The 16,608-nt window shown below is 38.1% G+C and overlaps 1 protein-coding gene across 5 annotated transcripts in view; it reads left to right on the top strand.

Moving 5' to 3' along the window:
- The first annotated feature begins 7,820 nt into the window (after positions 1–7,820).
- Positions 7,821–16,608, top strand: part of TAB3 (TGF-beta activated kinase 1 (MAP3K7) binding protein 3) — a 39,439-nt gene continuing 30,651 nt past the window's right edge. For all 5 annotated transcript variants that reach the window (XR_012688695.1, XM_075200291.1, XM_075200290.1 and 2 more), the window contains exon 1: positions 7,821–8,118. The gene's annotated coding sequence lies outside the window, so the exon portion shown is untranslated. The remainder of the gene's footprint in view (positions 8,119–16,608) is intronic.

Genomic DNA, 16,608 nt, shown 5'->3' with positions numbered 1-16,608 from the left:
ACAATGTCCATGGCTAATCTCTGGAATGGCACCCCAATGATACACATAGACATTAACAGGGCTGTGCTTGGGGCTCCACCAAGTCATTGACATACTTTGCAGGAGTTGCGATATTTAAGTACATCATGTGACAAGCCTGGTGAATAAAAACTGTGTAATAAATGTGCTCTGATTTTCTTAACCCCTAGATGTCCATGTACTGCAATGTCATGAGCTGGCGCCAGTAACTGGGATCTGTACTCTCAGGGTACCGCTAACTGCTTGTGAGCCTGACCTACCACTGATGCCGTGACTACTCGATACAACAAATTGCTCGCTCATACTACCTGAGTCTGTTGCTCTTCATTAAGGGGTTGGTCTACTCAGCTGCATAATCCTGCTAAAGAAGGGTTTCTCCCTTGGGCACGTCAAAATTGTATCTGGTCCACCTCCCCCAAGTCCCCTTGCATCAAGGTCAGGTTCACATCAGGCATACTTATTGGCAACATTTCAGGGGCTGTGGTGAGTTACAAATCCAAGACTTCAGATGCCGGTCTGAAGATCTGGCTGGGGCTTAACTGGCCAGCTCTAATTTGACTGTGGGACAATGCATTGGCAAAGTGGCTTGTTAATCCATGGGCTAAATCAATTCCTAAAACAACATCCGCTGGGAGTCCATTCATAAGTCCCACTTCGACTTGGCGCCTACTGTGTTCCCAATCCAACCAAATCCCAGCCATAGGCATGTCCTTTAAGTCACAACCAATAGCTGAAATTGAAATTCTTTCTAAGCAAGCCGGGGGGACGCCATGCCGGAGATGTGCTTCCCCCGCCTGCCTTCCCCACTGTCCAACGACCTAGGAAATAAATAATGAATAAAAAACACCTACTGCAGCGCTCCCCCCCCCCCCCCCCCCGGCACCCCCCTCACCGCTCCCTGCTCACTGACAGTGTCAGGCGTAACGAGATGACACCCCGACACTGTCAGTGAGGAGCCACACTGGGAGCAGCACCGAAGACAAAAAGACAGAAGATGAATAGAAGAGGACAGAAGTAGAGAAGATCTTAGAGATGTAAGTAAAGAACGGAGGGAACATTGTAATGAAGGGTAAACAGCGTGATGAAGGATGGCAAAGTGTAATTATGAAGGAGGGCACATAATTTTTTTAAATCATGGTTATGTAAATGTTTACATGAAAATGTCTTTTTAAAAGTCTGTTTTATGCAGTTATTGATATTTATTCTAAGCTGCATTATTCAGGAAACAAATATCTCTTTTCTGTATATATAGATTACATATTTGAGAGATAAATAATGTCTTAAAGATTACATGCCATTCAAATATAACATGATATTGGTGTTTTTTAGGCTTGATGTAAAATAAGGTTTTGGCCAATAATATGCAAACATTGCTACAGGACCATTTTAAGTGGGCATTCTGGGCCCACTTGTACAGGGGTGACAACATTAGTCTGAACTTCTTTGTCAGCCTCTTAAGTCACAGGTAGACAAGAGATGTGTCATTTTAAAGATGGTAATCTCCATTTTCAATTAAATGTGATCACAAGGTGTCCCAGAGTATAAAATAGGTAAAAACAAAGGTACACTAACAAATTTTTGTAGTCTCGTGAAAAAAATATTGATACCCACTCGTGTCTTGTGTGCAGATAAAAATGGGGGCCCATAGATATAATCTGTCTTCTGGGATCACTAATGTCTTAAAACAGCCTTACATTGTTATTTAATTTTCTGATGTCTTATTGTTCAAAAACAAAGTCTATTGTAGTGAGTAGGAGAGGGGTTTGAGAGCTCAGACTACCATCGTTTCAATCTCATTTTATACATGTTGGTTGAAATCTCCAGCACACAGGTACATAGGTTAAAGATTATTTTAAAATCATTATTCAATGGGTAATATTATTCAATATGAATTCATATTAATAAAACAATGTAAAGTTACCTAATAACTTTGAATGTTATGTTTAATTCCTTTTCCATGGCCTACATTTATATTTAGGAATACAGGATTTTGGTAGTGAAAGATCCCCTTAAAATGTTTGAACAAACACCAGACATATGCAAAACTTAGGGGTCTATTTGTGAAGCTGTGTTAAGCCTAAACTTCACCAAAACCATCTGTTTTTACTTGAGAAAGGCCCAGTTAACTCTTCTGTATTTATCAAAGGGTTAATGCTGGAGAAATCAGATTCTGCAATGCTAACATAGTTTTTGCTGTTTCTCGCCATCCCCAGCTCTATGGGGAAGGTGGAGGGCACAGTGTGATGAAAGAGGGAGATACAGTGTGAACAAGGGGGATACAGTGTGATGAAGGAGGAGGCATTTTTTGTCTTCTATACTTCTCACCAAATAAATTTGCCAAAAATGTAAAATTTGATTACAAAGAATACAAATTAACTTATATTATGCATATAGAAATACGTTTGCTGTTTAATGTACTTATTTGTATTGCTCTTTTTATTAAAGTTTATTATATGATTTGTATTAAAAAAAGAAAAGCATTATTGAATGAACAAAATAATTTATGCAGGGGAGGCGCCAAGCACCGGCCCTGAAGGGGGCATTTAATGTTTACTGGCGGGCTGCAAAATCTGTTTCTCCCGGAAAAATTACCTAAAGTCCTCATAACGGGGTTTAGCCTATACTTTCAAGAAAGTACTGCCCATTGCAGCTTTCAGGCATACTTTATACAGATACTATAGATATATTTTGAGAAATGAAAACAATCATATATACGATAATGACACATTTTATCAAAGTCACCTCGCTCTTATGACTAAAGCAGACTGGCGTTAACATTATTAGTTAAATAACGTAAGTTAAGTATCTGTAAATGGATTTGAGAATAGGAACAATTGTACCAAATGAGAACATGTGCATTTTTACGTGTGTTTAACTTGCATCGTTTTAAACGCTTTTTGTTCCATTTCAGTGTCTAATATTGGGTAAAAATTTACATATAAAAAGATGTATGGGAATTTCCAATGTTATAAACAGACTTAGCGCTATTTATTTTTTCATTATGCGGTGGCAGCTCCTGACTGCAGGAGCTCGTATTTGTCATCTGTTAAGGGTTAAGCATGATTAAAGCTTACAAGATTGGATCCATTACAGATGAAGAACCTGGATGCTAGTAAGTATTACAAGGGTGGGTGCGTTTTATTTATTTTTAATAAAAACAATTTTACAACAAGGTGTGTGGTTTATTTACATTTGTGTTGGTGCATTACAGGTCACAGCGGGCCCTTGTGCTGGCACTAGTGGTTCCCCAAATGCCATGATATTTCTTTCCAATCTACTAATAGCTTTGGAGTGCATTTGCTCAGAGCCTATGAATTTGAGTGTAGTTTTTCTCTTTTGCCTCTCGAGTTGGTTCCGTTTGGATCTCCTGGTTCTGAATTCTGCTACCCAGACTACTCTTCTGAACAACTCTAGGTACTTCACTGCTCACTCTGCTTCTGAACCAGCTTGTCAAGTCCACTTTACTAGTGGCTCTAGCTACCTCTCTAGCAGATGGCTCTGAGGGCTGCAACCTGCAAGTCCCACGCAGCTAAGACCAAGTGTTATTGCAGTAGTGATGGGTAGTTCACGAATGATTAGTTCAAATGAACTAATCTTCAAAGTGAACTAAATCATTTAGTTCACAGCTCTGGCAAAGATTAGTTCACCAGGAACTAAAACAAGTGGGAGGAGTTAGAGATAAAGCCGAGTAGCTCCAGCAGCCTCACTCACTGTCTCATTCACACTGGCTCTTTTGTTTCTATTCAGCTCTCTCATTTAATACTCATGAGTCAGTACCTCTAAACTACCAAAGGTGGCACTGCTGTGCTCAGACATTGTGTGAGACTCTGCAGCTGATCACTGAGCTATGAGTCATTCTCCTCACTCAGGACTTCAATAGGTCATCTAGTTCATTTCACTCTTCGAATCTTTTAAATCATTCCACTCTTCAAATCTTTCCACTCACCGAATCATTTCACTCATTTAGATCATGAGTCACAGGATACATACCCTTCCGTCAGCTCAAGACACACTGCACTGCTGAGTGCTGCATGTTATATTTACTGCACCATATATACAGGGGAGATGTATTAAACCTTCAAGAGAGATAAAGTGGAAGCGTTGCCCATAGCAACTAATCAGTTTCTGTCATTTTATAGACTCTGCTAGATAAATGACAGAAGCTGATTAGTCATAATTGATACTGGTATAGAAGGAGTCGTTGCAGCGCTACTGGGTTTTCTGTTAACCAAAAATACAGAGAAAGAGATTTTAAACTGTTATCCTAAAGATAACATTCTATTCCATTCACAAAAAATACATACAAACAATAAAGAATCAGATAAAATGCAGAAGACTTGACTGGGCATTTAAGCAACCACTGACTTTCAAATGGTAGTCGTATTCTTCACACTCTAATTGAGATTTTTCAAGTTGCAGGCTATAAGAAATGAACTTACAGTCAAGTAGTAATTGATGTTGACGTAGCAGTTACTTGTATAAGATGATAGACTGCAGTTTTCTCTGAAGAGTTCAGTGTCAATCCTCCACGATACAGCTGATTCCCGTATTCGAATTAGCAGCAGCTGATGAAGTTTAGACGTCTTTTCAATCTTCACCTCTCCACATAATTATAAATGTAATATAAAGAAAAAAGAAAGACATGCTTGTGTAGTACGTAAAACACAATTTAATAAAACATATTAAAAATCCATTGGACCGGGATTCAATTGCCCGTACCAGAAGGTGAGCGGGTCACAAACTCAATGAAATCAAGTGTAAAATAAAAGACTTCAGCGGTTGGGATCACGATGTTATAATCACCAAACACATGTAGCAGGCAATCAGAGCTCCCCAGTCTGTATTACACCGACGCGTTTCAACTTTAAAAAGTCTTTTTCAAGGTGATACTCCAGTTCGGAAATAGTCGCTTTATATAGTGCAGCGGACCGTTCGTAATAAAAAGCATGTCTAAAACAAATATATTATATCATATCCTGACGGAGACAACATCTACAAGATATGCAAATACATAAATAAACAAAAAATCTAAAGAATAGTTATAATAAGGTACGAGTGTGTGCCGGCCGTCGGTGATACACAGCAGAGACCGTCCACACACTTAGCGTATTCTTCTCAAAACTTCTAAACGAAATTAATTCACAAAATAAATTATAAATGAAATCCATCTCCTCTTATCAGTTGGAATAATAATAATTTCTGCAATATAATCGAAAATGTTTAAAAGTAGCTTAAAAACAGCTTAAAAACAGCTAGACGCGGAAGGTTGTCAACCCCGTGGGGTAGAATGGGAATTAGAAACAGAAAACCGCTGTTTCTATAGCTGTTATTTTGCTATTATTGTATATAATCGTGAGGATACAATCTCCGCTAAATATATAGTTCAAAAAGGATTTGACTATAGGATAAGTGCTGTACCGATGTGTTATACATAAACTTCATAAATTCTACAGTAATTTGAATCCCCTAAAAAGCTATTAAGCACATACATCCAAAGTGGATTTCATTAATTCAATCCTCTTAGAAAGATGCCCATAGGCTAAATGGATTTATACAGGATTATTATCCGAAGTAAAAAAAGGAAAGCTTAGAACCTTCTCCGTGGAAATAACTAATACATTAAACGAACTAACATATTACATTTCCAGTGTTAATATGTACATTTACAGCTTGGGTTCTTTTTGTATATATCGACCAGTATCCCAAACAGGGAATTTTACACGGCGCAAATGATTATTCTGGATATATATAATCCTCTGCTATAATATCATAAATAGAGATATTTCTTAAATCCAATTTTGGCCCTGCCCCCAGTGATGTGATGCCTATTTGGGGGTCTTTTTACTGCTGTAAAAATGATACATCTCCCCTATATCCTGATTGCACTGATCTCAATTTTAAAAGCAAAAAAGTGACACTTTTTTTATAATACTCTGTCTGAATTTGGGTCTTTTTCATTTGCATATTATGGAAATAAAAAATAAAAATTAAAATGTAATTAACTTTGCAGAGCTCAACATGTCACTACTAGTTTTTGTATAAGTGATTGCCCTTTTTAAAATATTAAAAATGATCTGACATATTAAACTTATCTGATCATTTTAACAGGACTATAACTCATCTAATGAGATGTAGTATATATGCCTACAGTATGTGTAATAGACTAGATCTATGGGGCACATTTATCATTATTCACATAAAGTGAAAAGTAGTTTTCAATCCTTATCGCAATGATAAGGATTGAACTACTTCTCACATTTATGTACAGCCGTGCAGAGAAACAGCAGTTCCGAAAAACTGCTGTTTCAGTGATAAAAAAAAACATACTTACCCCCCTCGTCGGAAGCGCTGTCTTCAGGTCTTCTCCTCACTCTTCAAGTGCGCATATCCAGTTCCAAGAACTGGACATGCGCACACAGATCCCCTCTCTGTCTCTGCAACTATCGTTGCAGAGAGAGAGCTGTGAGTGACAGGGAGGGATCATGTGATTCCTCCACACATGCGCTGTCCAGCTCTTCTCTCCGGAGCAGAGCTGACAGCATTAGATTTCCTCATGTACGCCAGCTTCAGCTGGCGTACATTAACATGACAAGTTCCCGAAAAAAAATGTTTTTTCGGGACTTGTTAGATTGCGGCCAGGAGCAGTCACCATTCTGTTGAATGGTGACTGTTAGAAAAAACGAACTGCAGCGAAAATTAGTGGTTTTGAAGATTGAACAGTCGAACGGAGCTGTCATAAATATCAATTGCAGACTTCCTTCACCTATTTTCACGGTAAGTGCACGATAGTGCAATACCGTCATTTGTTAAATATGCCCCTATGTCTCCAATCACTTCTCTCAGCAGTGTTCCAGAGCCAGTGATCTAACTGAACTAACTGAGCTAAATGAACTACTGAGTGAAATGAACTACTGAGTGAAATGAACTACTGAGTCAAATGAGTGAAATGAACTAATCTTTTGTGTGAACTAGATCAGAATGAACTAATCTTCAAAATGAACTAGATTTCACTACATTGCAGGGGTCCTTGGTGAAGACCAGAGGCGTGTTAAACTCTGCTCTACTGTGTCCAGTAGCGTCAAATTCCAGCAGGTAATAAGTCCATTTGTTTCAGTGGTTCACAACATCAGCTCTGTGTGCACAGCTGTATCATTGACCACAAAACTGATATCACTGCAGATAGTACAACCCCCTGCCCTGCTCCTGCGTATACTGTCCTACCATGCACTAGCTTCCATACCCCCATTCTGTGTAGAGCAAAGATAACAGATATGATAACAGATGAACCCAACAGAAATAGATAAGTTATATATTTTTTTTTATATTATCTGAAGCACAGGGTGGCTTTTCTGGGACTTAGCAAATATCCGATCCAGTCCAATCCAAATCATAGACCACCTAATCAAATGGATTTAATGGATTTTGCTAATAAATTAATTTTATATTGAAAACACAAATGATATAGATCAGAGCTATTCAACATGCACCTCTCCAGTTGTCCCAGAAACCCTGTCAACCTGATCTAAACAGACATTAATAATTGCAGGGCTACGAAATTGCTGGGGAAAGTAAAGTGCAATAGACACTATGAAGCCACTCACATGTAAAAAATGAGTATAAATAAATGGAACCGTGTGATTTGTAGCAGTAGCACCTGTACAGACCACACAATGACACATCCCATCCTGCCTCAACAGGACACTCTCGCTGTCAATAGGTGATGACTGGATGGAGGTCTCGCGATATCACACGGGACTCTCGCTCACACCCTGACATCTGCCTACGTCATGAAATCACGGGACCGGATCCAGGAAGTGAGCCGGGTCTGTGTCCATCGGATCCGCAGCCCATCACCATAGCGGCTTCTGCCATCTCCTGTCCCCGCCATATATCGCTCCGGCCTGGTGACGTCACTCGGGGCCTGCACCAGCTGGAGCTGGGCTCTTGTGCGCTGAGGTTCCGGCTGTCAGGGGTCGGTGTAAGCTGGCCTGCAGCCGCCCTATCTGGCATGGAGCAGTGACAGCCCGGTACACAGTGTCACCAGGACACCACCGAGCCCTTGGACGCTGACATGGGAGGTCACTGAGCACAGCACCACAGGTAAGAGCAGTATATTGTATGAGTCCCTATTCCCCAGGTCTGGCAACAGCTGCACATCTGGAAAGGGGGCAGTAACACTGGGGGGGCCGATACTGAGACAGATGTGCTGTGTGTAACCAGATGACAGTGTCCCTGACAGAGAGATGTGCATGATGTCACTGTATTCATTAGCTCCACTGCTTTGATTTCTCATAATGTTTGACTTTGTTTATCCCCAAATATTATAGACAGTGATAGACAATGTTTATGTATGTGATTCTGGTAACCATTACGTTTAAATTCATTCATTATTCCAACACTGCACAGTAACTCAGGTTCATATTATCTATGTTTATTATTATGATGATTTATCACTCTAAACTTAGTGTCCCAAGTTTAAAGCACTGGGGAGTATGCTGTTGCTATACAAATGTTTGTATTCAATTATTTTGCATGAGATTAATTACAGAATATTGTCAAATACCTTTCCAAAAAGCTGGCATACATTTCTTTAGTATATTTCCCCTTACACGTGCCTCTTCTTTAAGCTCCACAATGCATAATTATGTCACCGTTCACTTATATAGCTCCCTAGGAAGAAATAAATAGACTATTGTGATCTGGTTAAAGGAATTTGTACTTTGTGCTCTAAATTTAGTAAGCATATAACAACTTTAGAGACCTGTGTTACAAAACTAACTTTTTATTTGTATAGCAGTCTACTGTTGTGGGGAGGGATTGTTTATTTGTTTTGTTTTTTTATATATGTAATCCAAGCATTTGCCCATTGTGATAAATGCACTTGGTAAAGATTGTTTACATATTTTAGTAATGTAATATAAAGGGGTCTATTTAACAAGCTCTTAATCCCCTGAAAACGGCACCACTATTCTAAGTATCCCCTCTATTCAGGGCCGGTGCTAGGGTCCTTGGCGCCCTAGGCACATTATCAAAATCGGCGCCCCACGCCCCCCGCCCCCCGCCCCATTTTCAAAATCAGCGCCCCCCGTCTTTTCTTACCTTAACTTGCCTTGATGATGGTGTCACGTCCCGACAGTCAGTGAGTGGAGGGGAGGAGACGGAGCAGAGAGGCAGCTGTGGTGATGATCAATAGTCCCTCCCCCCTCCTCCCTGTGGATGTATCTGAAGCTGTGCGGCGGCCGTGAAAGGTATGGTCAGCGGTCGCCGCACAGTTTTAAAGAAATTTTTAATCTGTGGCGCCCTCCAGAGCCCGGCGCCCTAGGCAAGTGCCTAACCTTACCTAATGGGAGCGCCGGGCCTGCCTCTATTTATAATTAGGGAAGTGCAGTAGATCTCGGAGATATCTGTTGTGGTCCCACTGTTATTGTTCGCAATAGCAGTCCCTTAGGTTTCTACTGGGACTGCTATTTTTCATGATTTAACAAGTTCTGAATCCTATGAGCAGAGCATTGTGGTAGAGGGATCTTCGGATTTCTCACCTCATCTCTCCTCCGGTTGCTATCACAAAGGTGTAAGTGACCACTTTGCGATAGTGACCAATGAAAAGATAGTATATAAGTACTTTTGTGTGTTCGATGGAATAGCAGTTTATCGTGACTGCTGTTCCTGCAGAACACTTACAATCTTTAATTTCTTATTATTGCTATAAGGAATGAAAATAAACGTTTCAAAAATGTGCGTGCTAATAAATATGCCCCTTAGGCTGGGCACACACTACAGTGTTTCCAGACAATTATCGGACCTCTTACCTGATAAACGACTGTTCAGCCCAATATCGCATTTGTGTGTACTCTTAGACAATGAATGATAGTCGTTTCAAAGCACAGATCACCGTTTGAATTGATTGATCAGCAGAACTATAAATCTTGTTCAGCTATTGAACGACATCCTTACGCTCCTGTAGTGTGTATGTACTCACGATCAGGATCTTCATAGCGTTTACAGAGTCCTGATCTTTTCAGCCGACGGTTATGACAGTTGAAGAGCACAGATCTGAGGGTAAATATTTTAAAACATGTATAGTGTGTACACATGAATCAGCATGCTGATTGGGACTTTTTTTTTTTTTTCTTTCCCAGTCATTAGTAAAATCGTTGTAAATAACACATTGGATGGCAGGTTCTGTAGTGTGCACCCGGCCTTAAGCTGGGTACACACTACAGAATTTTCCACCAACTTTTTATGCCGATCGATGGTCCGATCGCACGGTCCATGGACTGCATACACACTAACCTTGTTTAGGACGATAAAGGGAAGAGCAGCTGTCCTGTTAGCAACTTTTTACAGCTATGTTGTCGTGAGCAATGACTAATTTCGTACTCACTGTTGTGGATCAGTCGGAAGTTTATACACACTACACAGCGGAAACGAGATTGGAACGAAAATATTTATCAGTACGACCAACCAAATGAGGCGACAATCGTCCATTTGGGCAGACTTTCGACCATCGTGTCACTACACACACTGACCCGACTTTTGAACGAGCGGTCGTATGTCGGCTGTTTGAGCCGATTATTGGACGAAAACGTGTAGTGTGTACCTTGCTTTAGTGAGAGATTGTATTTATCTCCTCTAGACATTACATATAGATTACATAGTTTGTTTTGTAGACATTGATCTGTAACTGGCATAAAAAAGAAAATTTAAATATAATTTTACTTGCATTATGTTATAATTTGAAATTATAATATAAAGGGAGAAGCTGATTAACTGCTTTGACCTTTCCTGGCTAGTCATACTAGCTAGGCTCTTTCACATATTTGCACTGGCAAAATGGCTAAGAAAATTATGAAATCTAAAGTCCTTTTCATGTGCTACGGTTTTACCAGTGCAGTACATTTTCATGTAATTTTTATGAGTTATAGCAATACAATTTATTTACTGGTAGACCATATAAACACATAAGAAATAGGTTGTGCTGATTTCAAACATTTTTAAAGACATTATTAAAATTTTAGAACACAGTGGTGGGAGCAGCCACAGTAATAACTCTTATTTGAACTATTTTGAATGCACTTTTCATGTGTTTATTAATATGTGCAAGGCATGGAAAAAGTGGAGAGGTTTGATGAGCTCTTGGTTTTCACTGTGCTGTCATGTAAATGTTTTGTTTCCATTTCTTCAGTTTCCAATTTTAAGCAGGTGCATATGCTAACAAGCAATTGCTTCAATAGTGACGGTCATTGATTGACAGTTAACATTGTTATGTCAGTCATGCTTGAATGTGGTTCTGTTATTCTCTACATGGCATGTATGTTACATTTTTAAATAATGGTTTTTTTTTTACAAGTACATCTTGTACTATTTCATTTCTGAAATATATTAAACATCAAATACAAAGTTTTTTGTGTTTTTTGGGTTCATATTTTCTTTCTGTTGGCTAGGGAGGAGTAGTGTAAAGCATGTGCTGTTTTAAGTTAGCATTGTAAAGCTATGTAATACTACAGTACATGGTGAAATGGCAGGTATTACTTTATATAGCGGTATTCATTATATGAGCACATATACTCCAGGTTATGCTATGAAAACAATTATGTATTGACAACTTTATAGTCGCCAGGTACTACTCTATATTAATGTTTTTTATTGTAGGGTTTATGGACAAATGCCTCTTACATACAAAACAGGACATGTGTATATATGCATAAAGAGTCCACATGTTTTATAATGTAGTACTGATATAGGTAACCTAGTTATACTTGATGCATTGAATAGCAGGGTACTAATTCTAAGCTCTGAAGTGCCATAATGTTTTCTCAGTTTGTTTCTAATTTTTGGAGAGCTCCCTAAGCAACATATTTGTTGGAACAACTACAAGTGCTTATATGCAAGGTTCATTGCCCATAGTTATGACTGGTGACTTGCTTGCATTAGACACTGACAGCCTCTGATGAATTGCTGTTATTTCGAGAAGGTATAAATGTGTGCTTCTTGGTATTTTGGGTTCTTCAGTGTCTTCTACAGTTGCTGGAAGGCATTCCGAAAGAGAGGTGAATCCTGTAAAAGCCATTGTTATTTGCTGTTCTTGCATGATTTATTCTAGACATTTAAATGCTGGGGTCAATTTCACCCAACTGTGCAAATGTAGATTTATTAGTCTGACTCATTTCTAATTATATTGCTCCCCTTCAAAATGAGACGGAGAGGCCACACAAATTGTTACGGTACATCTGATGTGTAGAACATATGCTTAGAACTTTTTACATTTCTGTCTGCTACTACATATTTCTCAAATTTATTATAAATGACTACAGCATAAATAAAAGGTTCAAAGAATGCAGTCTGTGTAGCAACAAACTTTTATGCTTAGAACCTTAAATAAACCTTTGCAGTATTTCTGTCAGTTACATTATTTTTACATATTCTGTATAGTGCTGTCATTTTTTTTTTTTATATCCTAAATTGTAGGTTTAAGGGATGCTGTTGATGCATTAATATTTTGTTATATTTTGGGGTGAGGCTATGCAGACAGGCTATTAATTTTATATATATATATATATATATATATATATATATATATATATATATATATATATATATATATATATATATATATATATATATAATTTTGTTAACAAGCATGTCAATTTTTCACTGCTTAAAAGAGAAAATTCATACAGTGCATATTTAGTACATGTAACTAACTGAAATCGCATTAGTGGATTTCTTTTTGCAACTTTTTTGGTTGCATCAGGAAAATAGTGAATTAAAGTCAACTATCTATCATGAATGTGACATACTTGATTTTATCTTAGGGCAAAGCCATCATGACATGTTAGAATTGTCCTTGCCATTTTGTATTTCTGTTTAAATATTACTCTTGATTTGTACTAGGCAAAATGTTACCATTAATCTTTTTGGGCAGATTATTTATTACTAATGTTGTCGTGATTGTAGGATTATGTATCTACATACTTATATTGTTTGTGGGGTGGGAGGCAATGGTCAGGAAAGCGAGGAACCTGTGGTTCAGACCGCATCCCTATTCAAACATCAGAAAAAGGATATAGACATATCAGAATTGAGCCTTACTGTTACATGGTAGTTAGTTTCAGATACAACTTGTAACACGTCTGAGAATGGCAAGGTAACAGGTAGTCTTTAGAACAATGTGGACGTTTAAAGTGCAAGCAGCAAAATGGTTTTTTTTGTTTGAGTTAGTTATGAAACTGGTATAAATAAATATTCCTTTCTATTGCTCTGAAGTGAATCCACTTGCGTTTTTAAATATTTCTAGTTTCGTATTTTTTATTTTTAAATAGAAATATATTGCTGAGGCACGTTTTGGTGAGTAATTATGTCACTTGTGGTCAAGTGTAATTTCTTTATGATTAAAACATTTAAAAAATATATTGCGATTCAGAATAAAAAAATTGTAAACTACTTTTTACATTGGTTTCCCCCTTTTTTTTCTTTCTGTGTGTAACAAAAAGCACCAATTGATAATTGCAAAGTATTAACTTTTCTGCTGTCTGGTGATAGAAAAATACGTATCCCTGTAATACAGCTTTGCTGCCAGACATAACTATTGTTTGATTTTTAACTTTGTTGAAATAATGTTTCTGGAATTTGTATAGCAGTTACCCTTAGGCCTCATACCTGCTGGCATCAAATATGTGTGCTGTTGCCCATTTGTTGTGTGGATGTTTTTACATCTATCTATTTAAAGCTGGAATCTCATGGAAAAATTATGTTAATTTTATTGCATAAATGCTTTGGTTTACTGTAAGAAGATATATGGTGGCATTGTTTGTCTCTTGCTTTTTGTTTCTAAAAGCTGCTGTTAATGTTTACCAAGTGTCATGCAACCATAGTCACATGACCTGTAATGAGAGGGAAGGCTGTGGAATGCCCTTCTTGTCAGCATACATGTTCACTGCATAATCTCCCAACTCCTTCAGGTATATTGATGATGGGTTCTAACATCAATTTTCATTGGGAGAAAAGGATTTCTGAAATGCAAATGGTTTCCTGCTGAGACACTGTACAGCCACAAATAGATTTTGCTATGGCAACACTGTGCTACAGGAGGACATCCTGGAAAAATCAGATTAATGTTACAGACACAAAACTTGCTGTTGTATATCATACTGCAGTTTTAAACTGAAACAATGTCAAAAAATTCACTTTCATGTTATGCTGAATGAGTGTAATTTATCATAATTTTACAAAGCAGTGGTTACCTGGTTAGTAAATCACAGTGATCTAAAATACCCATCTGTTACTGGCGTTACATTAGTTCTACAATCATGGCCTCACCTGATTTAAGAGCTATAAAGATAAGATCTCTGAAAGTATACTGAAAACAAAGAAAACTGTAAAATAGTGGAAATACTTTGTTGTGATTATTTGTATAAATGTGTAATATGTACAGGATGTTTAAAGTAGTAAATGTATTACCTTATGGGCCCACAAACATTACTTTTCTTATGGCTATAGCTTTTCTGACATAGAGGGAAAAGAGAGACTGTAAAGTATACCTTCCTTTTGAGCAGTCGTGAGCAACGTGTGGCTTGACTATTTTCACCTTTTGCCACCCAGCCTGTGCCCTAGATCAAACTTATTCTTTACCTGTTATAGCAGTAAATAATACTGAACTGGATCAGCCAACTTACATGCCATGGGCCCTCTGCAAACTCAGGGAAGTTTCAGCATAATTGATTAGGAGGAGGGAGTGCAGTGGGCTCTTCCTTGTTCCTCAGTGGGCTCAGCTGTAAAATGAGTGAGAAAGCATGTGGAGGGATGTGATGAGGTCTGAGTTGTATGTTTGGAGCTTGTGGGGAAGAGTTAGTGGCATGTAGGATAGTTTTGGAGTACATCTTGGATCTGAGGGCTTGTAGATGCATTTTATGGCAAGTATGAGATATGAGTGTGATCATTGACATTTATTTCTCTAGTGCTTTACAATTGGGAACAAACACAGTAATTAAACAATACTGGGTCATGTGGTTGAATTCTGGAGTGGGGGGGCATGTGGGGGTATTTTGGGATGAGTGATACAGGCATTCCAAGGTCACTTACAACCTTTTTTTTCACTCTTCATATTACATGTAATGTGTGTCCATTTTGAATATTGGAGGAACGTGTATAAGGCCCTTGAAATAGATACAGTGTATACATACTTTGTTTGCTTTTACTTTCAATTTAGCCTACATACCCACTGTTGTATGAATTGTTTTATAATAATTTTCAATGAATGTGATGCTAGAAATCATTCTTCCAAGTGAATCCTTAACCATTTGCATTTTTACCTGCGTTGTTTTTTTTACAAATGCTACTTGTTACATTTTCATCCATGTTCCATTTTTCAACACATTTGCAAATATACAAATCATCTTCCAAACGCTAATAAAAACAATATGATCGTTCTGAGTATATGATGAGGAATTTAAAGCTGCTGTCCACCTCTTCTTTTTTTTTTTTCTTCTGCCTGCCTGCATTGCTTATATCAATATTGCATCTCGCAGTGCTCACTTCTTCCAGTCCCATTCTATAGATAGAATATAGCTCTCTAGTCCCTTATATGAAATCCTGCTAAGCATATGGGACGTGCTTGACCATAGCTAATTTCTTACTTATGTAGCCATACTTGAAATCAAGTATGATGGTAGTAGAGGTGAATGCGTATGGGCTTAGAATATATGTAGGGAAAAGATGCATAAAATATATATGTGCATATATTGAGTTGAATGTATCTTATGATGTGCCCTGCTTATAGACGGTAGCATCCATACTATGAGCACTTCAAATGTAACAAGTCTATATATTTATGCCGCAGAGAGTAGAGATGTGGCTTGACAGGGTTAGTGATACATGCAAAATTCGCATTACCCTGTATATACGCTGTATAATAATTATATGAATGTGCTCTTTCTGCCCAACCCTGTTCCTTGTCTCCTAGTGTAAGGAGGCACAAGTCAATGAAATGTATGCATGCACATTATAGGTGCACATGCACAGTACAGAAAGACATATCAAGCGCCACAAAACACAAATGCGTCCAACTCTAAATGAACCCCTGTGTGTGTGTGTGTTTAGGTGCTTTGCACATTTACTGCTTTGCACCAAAATTCCAACCTCATTGATGCAACATGTTTATTTTTGGATAGCCCATCATAAAAGTCACACATTTAGCAAAATGATGTTGCAAGTTATCTATTTGTAGGGTTTAATTTGCCAGATTTTGTTTAATATATGCGTTTTCTTTAAAAAAGTGTACCAAGCCTGAACATAAGCTACGTATCTATTTGTTTAATGATTAGAAACTGTCGTCCTGCTTACCACACTGAAAATATGTACCTGTGCTATATTGCCAAACATAATTATTGGGTTGGGTACTGTTCAACTGTGCGGAAAGCTCCAACACCGAGTAGTACTACACTTAAATTCCGAATGATGTAAAAAACGATTTTAATATAAGCAGACTTACCTTCAAACCGATACTGTAGATCTCCGATCGCAGCAGGATGGTGACATGAAGTTATTGCGACTACTCAGGTGTCAGTCACTAGATTTTGAGGTGATCGCGAC

The sequence above is a fragment of the Mixophyes fleayi genome, chromosome 2, assembly GCF_038048845.1.
Source record: "Mixophyes fleayi isolate aMixFle1 chromosome 2, aMixFle1.hap1, whole genome shotgun sequence".
NCBI classification, from domain to species: Eukaryota; Metazoa; Chordata; class Amphibia; order Anura; family Limnodynastidae; genus Mixophyes; species Mixophyes fleayi.
The sequence above is the reverse complement of the archived record's forward strand: the minus strand, read 5'-3'. Positions and strand labels throughout refer to the sequence as shown.